Genomic DNA, 14,173 nt, shown 5'->3' on the forward strand with positions numbered 1-14,173 from the left:
TATATATATTATATATTATATATTGTATATTGTATATTATATATTATATACAAAATATATATAATACATTATATATAAATATATAATACTAAAGATATAGTACATATACTATTATATATTGTGTATATATAATATATATTATATTTATATATAAGTAATATATATAATATATAATATTATATATGTTTTATATATTATATATAATATACATTGTCTATATACAATATATATTATATATTATATATATAATATACACATATATTGTATAAATAAGTATATACTATTATATAATATATAATACATATATATTATATATCTGTATTATATATAATACATATATATTATGTATTATATAATAATACATACATATATATTATATATTATATATTATATATTATATATTATATATTATATATTATATATTATATATTATATATATTATATATATTATATATATTGTCTATATACCAATATATATATAATTGTATATATATTATATAGACAATATATGTTATATATAATATATACAACACATATTTTATATATAAATATATATTATATAGAAATATAGAAATATATATTTATATACTATATACATTTATATATTATATTTTATATATAATATATATTATATATTATATTATAATGATATGATATGATATATGATATAATATAATATAATATAATATAATATAATATAATATAATATAATATAATATAATATAATATAATATAATATAATATAATATAATATAATATAATATAATATAAATTATATACTACCTAATAAAAGTTATCCCAATCTATTCATTGAAAACTTTCATTTATCATCTGGAAAACTCGTCTCCATCTCCTGTGGAAGACCAACATCACTTTTGGCAGCTAAAACTCACCCAGCAGCAAGTTTCAAATTTCTTTTAGACTCCATTGCTGCAGCTTTATCCTGTTATTCCCCTTCCTTGCTTGCAAATGAAATGTAAAGTTTGAAATTCATGTTGTAACCAAAAAAAACCAGCACAGGGACAAGGAATTGTGCAGGAAACTGAGAATCCACCAGGCACTGGCAGGAGGAGCACCAGGAGGGTGTGCACGTGTATCCAAGCGGGGTTTTTCCCTGGAAATCACCACTGGGATGTTTATTTTGCTTCAGAAAAGTTCTTTTCCTTCAGGGCTGCATGAACAGGTTGATCAGCAGCTGCACTTTGTATTGGGGGACACGATTTTCCTCCCCCAAAACTGGCCAGCACTCACACTGCTCCCCTGCTTAATAACTCCCTTTTATCAACCACCTAAATGATAATTTCCTATTATAAATCAACCACTATTTTTATTATAAATCAATAATTTTCTGTCACAACCTGATCCTTTACTTTCTATTATAAAACCCTTTACTTTCCACATATTCCTATTATAAATCCATCAATAATTTCCCAGTAAAAATCAACCCATATTTTTCTCCTATTAATCAACCCGCTATTTTTCTATTAGGAATCAAACAAATTTCCCACCATAAACCAATCAACCCACAATTTTCCACCTCAAACCAGCCAATAAATTTTTATTAGGAGCAAACCAACCCCTGACTTTCCTTTCCAAATGGATCCATTGATAATTTTCTATTAGAACCCAATCAACCTTTGGCTTTTGAGCATCAATCAATCAATCAATCGGGTTGAGTCTGAGTCAATTAATTGCAATTAATTTGAGGCTGGTTGAGTTGCTGCTGGGCTGGCAGCCCCACAGACCCCCCCAGCAGGGATTTATGGCCTCTGTGGCTCATCCCCACTGCCCTCAGCCCCAGCCATTAATTCAATTAGCACAAAGAGGGGCTTGTTGAGCATTCCAGCCTCCAGAACGAGCAGGAAACAAAGGGGGGGATTCTGTCTGCACAGCTCAGGGGGGCTGCAGGGGACTGGGGAGCCAGATTTCCCACAATTTACACCGGTTTTACCAGAGTTTACACTGGATTTCCCAGAATTTACACCGGTTTTACCAGAATTTACACTGGATTTCCCACAATTTACACCGGTTTTACCAGAATTTACACTGGATTTCCCAGAATTTACACCAGATTTACACCAGATTCACACCAGATTTACACCAGATTTACCAGAATTCGCACCAGAATTTGCACCAGATGTACGTCAGATTTACACCCGATTTACACCAGATTTACCAGAATTTACACCACATTTACACCAGAATTTTCACCAGATTTCCCAGAATTTACACCACATTTACACCAGATTTACACCGGATTTACACCGGATTTACCAGAATTCGCACCAGAATTTGCACCAGATGTACGTCAGATTCACACCAGATTTACACCAGATTTACCAGATTTTACACTGGATTTACACCAAATTTACCAGAATTGACACCAGATTTACACCAAATTTAGGAGAATTTACACTGGATTTCCCAGAATTTACACCGGTTTTACCAGAATTTACACTGGATTTCCCAGAATTTACACCAGATTTACACCAGATTCACCAGATTTACACCCGATTTACACCAGATTTACCAGAATTCGCACCAGAATCTGCACCAGATGTACGTCAGATTTACACCCGATTTACCAGAATTTACACCAAATTTACACCAGAATTTTCACCAGATTTACCAGATTTTACACCAGACTTCACACCAGATTTCCCAGAATTTACACTAGATTTTACACCAGATTTACACCAGATTTACCAGATTTTACACTGGATTTACACCAGATTTACCAGAATTGACACCAGATTTACACCAAATTTAGGAGAATTTACACCAGATTTACACCAAATTTACCAGAATTTACACCAGATTTACTAGAATTACCAGATTTACCAGAATTTACACCAGATTTACACCAAATTTACCAGAATTTACACCAGATTTATACCAGATTTCGGAGAATTTACAGCAGATTTACCAGATTTTACACCATATTTACTAGAATTTCCACCAGATTCACCAGAATTTACACAAGATTTACACCAAATTTACCCCAATTTACACCAGATTTGTACCAGATTTACCCGAATTTACACCAGATTTACACCAAATTTCGGAGAATTTACACCAAATTTACCAGAATTTACACCAGATTTACAGCAAATTTATGAGAACTTACACCAGATTTACCAGATTTTACACCCGATTTCCCAGAATTTACAGCAGATTGACACCAAAATTTACACCAGATTTACCAGAATTTACACCAGATTTACAACACATTTACCAGAATTACACCAGATTTACACCAGAATTTACCAGAAGAGGCTGGAACCCCAATCTAGCAGGCACTCAGCTATTAAAAATGCTACTAAATCGTTTTATTTCGTGGTTTTAGCATAAATATTCTCACCAGGACCTTCAGCTCCACTGTTTGGGGTGTTAAATTTAAAAGGGAAAGGAAAATAAAAAAGCTTTTGGAGGTTGTTTAGGCAAGGAGGAATGATTTGGCGTGGTGCAGGGTGGGGTTAAGGTGGCAAAGGTGATGTTGGAAAGGAGGAAAAGCTCCTGGTATGAGGAAAAAAACACTGAAATGCTCAAAAAGAGTGAAAAAAAACTTGATAAAAAGCGATGGTTGAGACAGTGGGGTTGAAGGGGGAAAAGAGGGGGAATGGGGAATAAACTCATGGGGGCTCCTGGTCTGGGGGAGTCGCAGCCAGGAGCTGCAGGAGCATCACTAAAAATGGACAAATGTTGGTAAAAATGCATCAGAATCCCCGGGACTGCACAAGAAGCCTCCAACTGGGATAAGCACCCACAAAAATTGGAGCAGCATTGCTAAAATTGGATGAGAGACACTTAAAAATGGGTAAGGATCCCTAAAACTGCAGCAGCATCACTAAAAACTGCACCAGAACCCCTAAAACTGCAGCGGTGCCCCTAAAGTTGGACCAGCATTGCAAAAGTCACACCAGCAGCCCTAAAACTGCACCAGCAGCCCTAAAAATGCAGCAGCATCCCTAAACTCACACCAGCATTCCTAAAACTGCACAAAGATCCCTAAAAATGCAGCAGCATCCCTGAAATTGCAGCAGCACCCCTAAACTCACACCAGGATCCCTAAAACGGCACCACTACCCCTCAATTTGGACCAGCATTACTAAAAATGCACCAGGATCCCTAAAAATGCACCTGAACCCCTAAAATGAACGAGCATCCCCTAAAAATGAACCACTGAACTCACACCAGGATCCCTGAAACTGCACCAGCAGCCCTAAAAATGCACCAGAATCCCGAAAATTGTAGCAGCGTCCCTAAGAGTGCATCAGTATCCCTAAAAATGCACCTGCACCCCTAAAAATGCACCAGAATCCCTGAAACTGCACCAGCAGCAGCCCTAAAATTGCAGCAGCATCACTGAAATTGCAGCAGCACCCCTAAAACTGCACCAATACCCCTAAAATTGCACCAGCATCCCCAAACTCCCACCAGCAATGCTAAAACTGCAGCAGCATCCCTAAAAATGCAGCAGTGCCCCCAAAGTTGGACCAGCATCACCAAAGTCACACCAGCGTCCTTAAAATTGCAGCAGCATCCTTAAAAATGCACCTGGACCCCTAAGATTGAAGCAGGATCTCTAAAATTTCACTAAAATTTAAAATTCTAAAATTTCTCTAAAATTTAGAATTAGATCAGCGTCACTGAAGGCAGAGGAGCATCCCTGAAGCTGCAACATAATTCCTAAAGCTGAAGGGGCATCACTCAAACTGCAGCTATGAAAATTGCCCTGGCACTGCCAAAACTGGCACCAGCATCCCTGAAGTTGGAGGGGGATCTAAAAAAAATCTAAATCTAAAAATCTAAATCTAAAAATGCCGATTTTTAGATTTAGATTTTTTTTAGAAAACAGGAAAACACCTCTTTGATAGCATTTAGTATTTAATTAATTATTATCTTTCACTATTTACTATTTACTTTTTATTGGTTATTGAGTATGTATTACTATTTATTTTTTATGGTTGATTTTTTATGATAGTTAAGTTTGGTCTTTACCCACTTCATTTTTTTTTTGTTTTGTTTTAGAGCAATTAATTAATTGCAGGAGTTTCAAGACCTTGGATCTGGCAGCAAGACATAAAGAAACCAATTTCTGCCCATAAATGCATTAAAAGACCTTTGCAGGCATTTTATAGAAATGGGATTTTCTTGGGATTGAGATCGAAAATAATAAGAATTTATTTCTTTTTTTTTTGTTTGTTTTGTTTTTAACTCCTCCAGCAAAGTTCAGCTCCTCAGAATTCAGATTTTTGGAGGGTTTTTTGAATAATTTTATCTAAATTGGATGAGAGGTGGGATGGGGGCATGGGATGCAGGATGGTCTGGAGGAGAGACCTCCACCCACCAAGCCTGAGCCAATTATTTATAATTATTTATAATTATTTATTATGAGCTGATGAAGGGGATAGTAAAATACAAGACCTGGAGAGGGAGAAAAATCAAGCAGGGAAAAGGAAGAAAATCAAGTAGGAAAAGGAGGAAAATCAGGCTGGAAAAGGAGGAAAATGAAGCAGGGAAATCAAGCAGGGAAAAGGAGAAAAATCAAACAAGGAAAAGGAGAAAAATCAAACAAGGAAAAGGAGGAAAATCAAGCAGGAAAAGGATAAAGATCAAGGAGGAAAATCAAGCGGGGAAAAGGAGGAAAATTAAGCAGGAAAAGGAGGAAAATCAAGCAGGGAAAAGAAAAAAATCAAGCAGGAAATGCAGGAAAATCAAGCAGGGAAAAGAAGGAAAGGCAAGCAAGGAAATCAAGCAGGGAAAGGAGGAAAATCAAGCAGGGGAAAGGAGGAAATCAAGAAGGGAAAAGGAGGAAAATCAAGCAGGAAAAGATTAAAATCAAGCAGGAAATGCAGAAAAATCAAGCAGGAAAAAGGAAAAAATCAAGCAGGAAAAGGAGGAAAATCAAGCAGGGGAAAGGAGGGAAATCAAGCAGGGAAAAGGAGGAAAAACAAGCAGGAAAAGGAGGAAAATCAAGCAGGAAAAAGGAAAAAAATCAAGCAGGAAAAGGAGGAAAAACAAGCAGGAAAATGAAGCGGGGGAAAGGAAGAAAATCAGGCAGGGAAAAGAAAAAAATCAAGCAGGAAAAGGAGGAAAATCAAGCAGGAAAAGGTGGAAAATCAAGGAAGAAAAGGAGGAAAATCAAGCAGGAAAAAGAGGGGAAATCAAGCAGGGAAAAGGAGAAAGATCAAGGAGGGAAATTAAGCAGGAAAAGGAGGAAAATCAAGCAGGGGAAAGGAGAAAAATCAAGCAGGGAAAAGGAGGAAATCAAGAAGGGAAAAGGAGGAAAATCAAGCAGGGAAAAGGAGAAAAAATCAAAGAGGGGAAAGGAGGAAAATCAAGCAGGAAAAGATTAAAATCAAGCAGGAAATGCAGGAAAATCAAACAGGAAAAGGAGGAAAATCAAGCAGAGAAAAGGAAGAAAATCAGGCAGGGAAAAGAAAAAAATCAAGCAGGGAAAGGAGGAAAAACAAGAAGGGGAAAGGAGGAAAATCAAACAGGGCAAAGAAGAAAAATCACACAGGAAAAGGAGAAAAATCAAGCAGGAAAAGAAGGAAAATGAAGCAGGAAAAGAAGGAAAATGAAGCAGGGAAAAGGAGGAAAATCAAGCAGGAAAAGGAGGAAAATCAAACAAGGGAAAGGAGAAAAATCAAGCAGGGAAAAGACTTTTTTTTCTGGGATAGCATCACAATCCCCATCCAGGCTCCCAGCTCGGCAACAGGCAGCATTGGGATGGAGAAATTAGCAGCTTGGAACAATAAATTCCCTTTTAAATTTATTGCTCGGGAGCATTAAAAATGTCTGAAGTGGTTTACATCCAGCAGCACCGTGGGAATTCACCCAGGGATGCAGGAGCTGGTAATTGCAATTCTCCAACTTTTAAACACACAAATAGTGTTTAAAAAAAATAAATATTTGAAGGGTTTATAAAGCCATAAAGTGCCCTCCATGTACCTGGGAGTGATGGAGATGGAAGAGGCTCCACTAAAAATCCTGGGAGTAACACACTGCTGATCTGGTGATGGAAAGGAATCTGCTAAAATTCGATATTGGAATTTTTTTTTTTCATTATTTGACCAAGTTTTGCCTTGCTGGTGGTATTGAGGGGGGTATCAGAGAGTATGGGATGGAAAATGTTGGGTGTGCTGCTTGGAAAGGGCTGGGCTGCCAAAATTGAGGGGGAAAAAGGAGGAAACAAGAAGGAAAAATGGCAAAATAGTAAAGGAAAAACTAGAAGTTAAAAAAAAATTAAGAAGAAGAAAAAGAGAAAGAGGAAAAGCCAAAAAAAAGAAAATTTAAAAGGGCAGAAAATGGAAAAAATAGGAGTGAGAAAGACAGAGGGGAAAAGGGACAAAAAACATTAAATATTCCACTTTTTTTAGGAGGAAAAAAAGGGGGAAAAAAAAGAAAAGAAAACAAAGCATAAAGGGGAAAAGATTTTTAAAAGGTTTAGGGTTAAGGTAAAGAAGGAAAGGTAAAAGGTAAAGAGGGAAAATTAGGACAATGAAGGGAAAAATAAAACAAGGGAAAAGGAAACAAGAAAAATAAAACAAGAGAAAGGAAAGTATATTAAAAGAAGGAAAAAAGAAAGAAAATAAAGGAGAAAACAAAAGGGGAAATGGTGACAAAGAGAAAAGGGGAAAAAAAGAAAAGACGGGAAAAAAGAAGACAAAGGAAAATTGTCAAAAAAATAAAGGAGAAAAAGGGGAAAAAGTGGAAAAGGGGGGAAAAAGGGAAAAGGGGGAGAGGAAGGAGGGAAAGGAGGGGGAAATGGGAAAAAGGAGAACAAAATCAGCTTTTTCTGAGATGGAAAAATTTCCAGCTCAGGGGCCTGGGGAGGCTCCTGCTCCCTCCAAACCCATCCTCAAACAAACACAAAACGGGGCAAGAAATAAAAGAGAAGCTTCCCAAGGCTGGGCCAAAATTGGGATTATTTTTAATTGGCTTTCTGAGGTTTCTGGCAGGGCTCCAGGCAGCCAGCACAGGCAGGGAAGGGAAAACCTGGCCAAAAACTCCGCGCTCAGTAATAACATTTCTCATCGTTTTTGTAACACCTTGTAAAGCCAACAGCTCCGGATTCAACATCAGGGGGGAATTTTAATTTTTTTTTTTCCCTAGAAACAAGTTGGGTTTCACTCTCTCTCTACTCCACCTGCACCAAAAGAATGTGATTTTTGGGGTGCGAATCTAAAGCTGAGGGTTTGTGGCTGGATATTTGGGGTTTATTTTGTATGGGACGGGATGCTGAAAAGGTGAGGGAAACGTGGCCTGGAAAATGAAAGTCAAGGTAAAAAAATCAAATAGTGATAAAGCAGAAAAAATGAAATAAAAGTTAAAAAAAAACTTAAAGTCACAAATAAAACAATAACAAAAACAGAGTGGTAAAAACAATAATAAACAATAATAAAGAATAAACCAATAATGAATAATATAAACAATAATAAACAATGATACATAATAATAAACCATAACAAAACAATAATGAAACAAAACCATAAGATAAAATAAAACAATAATAAAATAAAACAAAACAATAATAAAACAAAACAATAATAAAATAAAACAATAATAAAATAAAACAATAACAAAATAAAACAATAACAAAATAAAACAATAACAAAATAAAACAATAACAGAATAAAACAATAATAAGCACCCAGAGCTCACTAAGTGCTTATTAACTAAACCAGTTAATCTAAAATCAAAAGAACACAAACCAAAAAATTAAATAAGATGAACTTATAAAAAGAAAACAAAACAAAAGAAATTAAAGAAGATGAAATAATAAAAAGAAAACAAAAAAGATGAAATTAAAATTAAATTAAAATAAAATAATAATAGGTAAATAACAATTCTTTAAAATTGTGGATATGGTGCTTTGGGAAGTGGTTTAGTGGTGGATTTCACAGCTGGACCCAATGGAGATAAATTAAAATGAAATTAAAATAAAATAATAAGTAAATAACAATTCTTAAAACTTGTGGACATGGTGCTTTGGGAAGTGGTTTAGTGGTGGATTTCAAGGTTTTTTGCAACTCAACTATTTCACAAACACCAAATAACCAGAGCTGGGAGTACCCAGGGTTTGTGCTCCTCCTTGGAAGGGGAAAAGCCAAAAAAATAAAATACAATCAAGCGGTTGGGAAGCACCGAGGCCAAATTCCCCTCTTATTTATCCAGCTGCAAAGCACAGCTGGGCAAGGGCAGCCTGGCATCAGGGCCTGCCCACGGGCATCACCTGCAGCACCCCCAGTCCTGTCAAGGCAGAGATAAAGCCGAGTTTAAATTTAATTGAGGATTAATTCCCACCCTTCCCGATTCTTCTGTGGAGCCGGCATCTTAATGATCTGGCTAATGACGCTGGGAATTAATTTATTTTGGGGCTAATTAGAGGGCATTTGTTAACACCCTCTTTGGTGGGGGGCAAAAATTGTTTGGGAATTAAGTATGTGACAGTGCACGGGATGTTAAATGGAACTGGGAATTGGCTGGGTGCAGTAAATTATCCCACTAGCACCCCAAAAAATCAGATTTCCACTTGCTGCAGTGAGGTGAGGATGGGGAATAAGAGGGGACAGGATGCTGGGATGTATCAGCCTAAAACAAAGATGCTTGATCTGGTTTTCCACCAGGGCTGCAGATGCCAAATCTCCCTTAGTTTATCCCTCAGAGTGGCCAAAGTTTCCTCCTGGCTGTAGTGGGGGGCAAAAATTGTTTGGGAATCAAGTATTTGACAGGGCACGGGATGTTAAATGGAACTGGGAATTGGCTGGGTCCAGTAAATTATCCCACTAGCACCCCAAAAAATCAGATTTCCACTTGCTGCAGTGAGGTGAGAATGGGGAGTAAGAGGGGACAGGATGTATCAGCCTAAAACAATTATCCTGATGCTTGATCTGGTTTTCCACCAGGGCTGCAAATGCCAAATCTCCCTTCGTTTATCCCTCAGAGTGGCCAAAGTTTCCCCCTGGCTTTGGGAAGTGTGGGCTGTGCTCCTTGCACCCATCCCACATCCCATCCCCTTTCCTCATCTCACTGATTCCTCCAAAGCCACAGCAGCTCCCAGAAAATCACACCAAACTGGGCTGTCCCAGCACCCCAGGGTCATTTTCTCCATGATTTCAGGAAATATCCCAAAAATCCATCCCACAAACCCAAGCAGGATGATGATGGGACCCAGAGGTGCAGTCCTGCACCCCTGAGGATGAGGATGGATGGATGAAGGATGCTCTTCCCAGCAGGACCAAGCCAATATTTAAGTTTTATCCTCCCACAAAAACCCTGTTATCACTCAGAAATTTACAGGTGATATTCATCAACTTGGAAAAAATACAAAAATTCAGAAGTTCCCTGGAAAAGCCAAAATCCAAAGCGGCCCCATGAGGGTCTTGTATTTATCCCTGAGTTGGAACAAGAGTTATTCCTGATGTGCCAGAGGGGTAAAAACACTCTTCTCCCAACACAACTTCATGCACTTAAAATCCAAAAGAGGAGATTTCCTTTTAAAAAAGAAAAAAAAAAAAAAAACTTAAGGAAAAAAGATAAAAAGATGAGATTTCCTTAAAGAAAAAAAAAAAACTTAAGGAAAATATGAGATTTCCTTAAAAAAAAAGTGACTTCCTTAAAAAAACCACTTTTCCCTTAAAAAAAAAAAAAAAAAAAAAAAAAAAAAACAACAAATTTTGCCTTAAAAAGGCATAACTTTAAAAAAAAAAAAAGAAATTTCCTAAAAGTAAGGGAAATTTCCATCAAAAATGATATTTCCTTTATTTTCCCCCTCCCAAAAACGATGGAGGGAAAATGGAATATGTTCCAGTGGATAAACTCAGCATCACTTTCCTCCCTCGTTTTTTCCCTCACCCCATGATATCAGGGAGTGTTTCATGTTATTTATAAATAAATATCTAATATTATCAAGATCTCAGGTTAAAGTGAAGAGGTTTATGGGCTGGCTTTGGGGGGCAAGGGCTGCAAAATGCCTTAAAAAAGGCCAATTTTGGGATGCTAAGGAACAGAGCATCTCCTTCCCTTCCTGACACTGCCAGCTCCCCTATTAACCTCTCCTGTAATTAGCCTCAAGCAATTAACTTTTGCTCCTAACGAAGGAATCTCAGTGCAGGGAGTTAAATGAAACAGGAGGGAGGAGGGGAAAAAAAATAAAAAATAAGGGGGAATCCTGATCCCATCATCTGTCTGCTCCATATAGCTTAAACCCAAAACAAGCTGCTGCTTTTTCACCCAAATCTCCCAAAATCCAATTAATTCATACAAATCCCTCTCCCCATCCACATGGGGTTGGAAAGAGCTCCCCAAATATCAAACCCCAAAGGTTTTGGGGTGTTTTTTTCCCCAACTTTTCCACAAGGGGATGATGCCAACCACACCGAGTCAGCAGTTTTGGAGGTACGATGCCCAAAAGTTTCATCAAATCCACGTCCTCTGAGCCACACTCTGCTTTTCCCCACTCCAACCCCGATACCTTCCAGGATTTAAAAGCAAAATAAGTTGAAAAAAGCCAAATTAAGCCATTTCCTCTTCTATTTTCTGCTTCTCCCCGGCAGACAGCTGTCCCGCATCCCAGCCAAAAATAATCCATCCCCCCCCCTTTCCTCCATCTAATCTCCCCGGCTGGGAGTTTGAAAATATCCTGCCGGGTTTAGGGTTTCCCGTTACCCGGTGGGCGGCGAGATAGTGGGAAAAAAAGATCCTTGGGAGCGAGAAAAACCGGGAAGAGCCCAAACAAAGAGCCCGAGCCCAAGTTGAGCTTGGACACCTGGCGAGGGCTGGGATGAAGAGGAGGGACACCCCAAAAAGCTCGGCAAAACTTCCCTGAGTTTGCACAATGCCACCGGCGGAGCCACCCTCCCGCAGACGGAAACGCAACAAAAAAAATTGCAGGATAAATTTCAAATCACAATTATTATTATTATTATTATTATTATGGTTATTATGATGTAGAAGCCCTCCCTGCATTGCTGCAGAGCCACTAAAAGGGATTTCTGGAGTATTCATCCAACGCTGCGGGATGGGGGGAGCTGCCAAGGGGTCCCGCGGAGGGTTCCAGGGGGAAGGAAGGAGGAGCCCTGGGGGAATTGGGGTGCGCCAGGAGAAGGCGGCACCGGGGGATGTCGGGGAGCACGGGGGTTTGTCCCGGGAGAGCCGGCGGGATGCGGCATTGCTACCAGGGCCACGCTCGGGCACTGGCGGCGAGCCCGCCTCAGGGAGGCCCTGCGGGGCGGCACCGCTGTGCCCCGGCCCAGCGCTGCCCCGGGGGGCACCCCGAGCTCACCGGGCGCTTTGCACGGCCGGGATGCTGCAGATAAACGAAACGCCCCCAGCACCGCCCGCTGCAGCCCCCCAGGCTCCCTGATCGGGGCAACTTCCCGGGCACAGAACGCCCCGGGCCGGGGGCTCCAGCCCTCCCGGGGGCCGTGACCAGCTGAGGGGGGCTGGCATCCCCGGGGCCAGCTGAGGGGGCTCCAGCCCTCTGAGGGGGAGCCGTGGCCAGCCGAGGGGGGCTGGCATCCCCGGGGAAGCCGTGATCAGCTGGGGGGCTCCAGCCCTCTGAGAGGGCTCCGTGACCAGCTATGGGGGGCTCCAGCCCTCCCGGGGGTCGTGACCAGCTATGGGGGGCTCCAGCCCTCCCGGGGGTCGTGACCAGCTATGGGGGGCTCCAGCCCTCCCGGGAGCCGTGACCAGCTAAGGGAGCTCCAGCCCTCCACGGGGGTCGTGGTCAGCTAGGGGAGCTGGCATCCCCGGGAGAGGGCTGTGGGGAGGAGGTTCGCAAGGGGCCGGGGGGCTGCAGCCCCCGGGGAGGGCTCAGCGAGCGGCCCCAGGGCCGGGGCAGCCCCGCCGGGAGCGCTCCCCGCGCTCGAAGCTCCGCGGCCGGCCCCGCTCACGGCTGGGGCTGCGACCCCCGCGGGGGCGCTGAAAGGGGAGGGGAGGGGGGTCTGCAGCCGGCCGGGGGTCGCAGCCCCGCTACAAGCACGGCAGGCGGGAGGAGGCTGCCGCGGCCATGGGGTACGGCCCCCCGAAAAGCCCCGCCAGCCTCCCGGCTCCGCGAGCGGCGGCTGCAACTTGTATGGGGGGCCTGCAGCCTTCGGGCTGGGGGTGCGCGACCCGCAGGCACCGGACTCCCCTGGAGGGCCGCAGCCGGCCGGGGGATGGGGAGCGGGGAGTGCAGCCCGCCCCGATCGCTGCGTGCCCCCAAAAGCACCGCGCCCGGCCGAGGGGGGCACGGCGGGGAACCGCAGCGGCACGGCCGGAGGGCAGCCCGCAGGGGGAACCGGACACCGGGCACGGACAGCCGCGCTGCCCCGGCCCCGCACGGCCGGGGAGGCGGCGGGAACGGCAAGTTACTTCCCACACCGGAGGGGATGGGGGGTGGGGGGTGTCCCCGCCGCCGCCGCCGCACGTGCCCCGCCGCCCGCGCCGCTTTGTCCGCCGGGCTCCGCGGCTCCGCCCGCCCCCGCGCGGCGGCCCCGCCGTGAGTGACAGCCCTACCTGCCCGCCAATCTTCATCACACCGACACCGGCCTGACAGCGCGGCCGCCGCTCGCCGCCCGCCCGCCCGCCCGGCCCCGCCGCGCCGCCGCCGACAGGCCCCGCCCACCGCCCGCAGCGACACGCCCCCCACGCCGAGCCACGCCCCCTACGAGCCCTCCCCGCCGCTTGGCCACGCCCCCGACCACGCCCCCTCCGCGCTCCCCTTAGCGCCCCCTGCCGGCCGGCGCTGCGGCGCCCCCCGCCCCAAACGGAGCCGCCCCCCGATCCCAGAGCCCCCGAACAGCCCGAGTGCACCCGGGACAGCGCTCGGAGCCTCCCTCGGCCAGCCCTGCCCCTGCTGCCCTCTGCCTGATCCCCGGCAACGCACCTGCCTCCCCAGCAGCATCCCTCCCCCGGTTTAATCCCCAAATATACTGCCCCGCACCCCCCCACTTATTGCCCCAACACGTTTTATATCCCCCAACACACATTGCCCCTAACACATATTGCCCCCCCACACACATTGACCCCTAACACATACATATTGCCCCCTAACACATATTTCCCCCTAGCACATATTTCCCCCCATCACATATTGCCCCCCATCACATATTGCCCCTCCACAGCATCTCCTCCCTTCCGTATCTCCACGCTCCTTCCCCCAGAATGCTTTTGCCACCCCAGA

The 14,173-nt window shown here is 43.2% G+C and overlaps 1 protein-coding gene across 1 annotated transcript in view; it reads right to left on the minus strand.

The window, feature by feature from the left end:
- The window catches only part of PKNOX2 (PBX/knotted 1 homeobox 2), a 109,115-nt gene extending 95,539 nt beyond the window's left edge, over positions 1–13,576 (minus strand). Inside the window, exon 1 of the mRNA XM_063178371.1 lies at positions 13,507–13,576. The gene's annotated coding sequence lies outside the window, so the exon portion shown is untranslated. The remainder of the gene's footprint in view (positions 1–13,506) is intronic.
- Between the last annotated feature and the right edge of the window lie 597 nt (positions 13,577–14,173).

The sequence above is a fragment of the Melospiza melodia genome, chromosome 29, assembly GCF_035770615.1.
Source record: "Melospiza melodia melodia isolate bMelMel2 chromosome 29, bMelMel2.pri, whole genome shotgun sequence".
In the NCBI taxonomy this organism is placed as follows: domain Eukaryota; kingdom Metazoa; phylum Chordata; class Aves; order Passeriformes; family Passerellidae; genus Melospiza; species Melospiza melodia.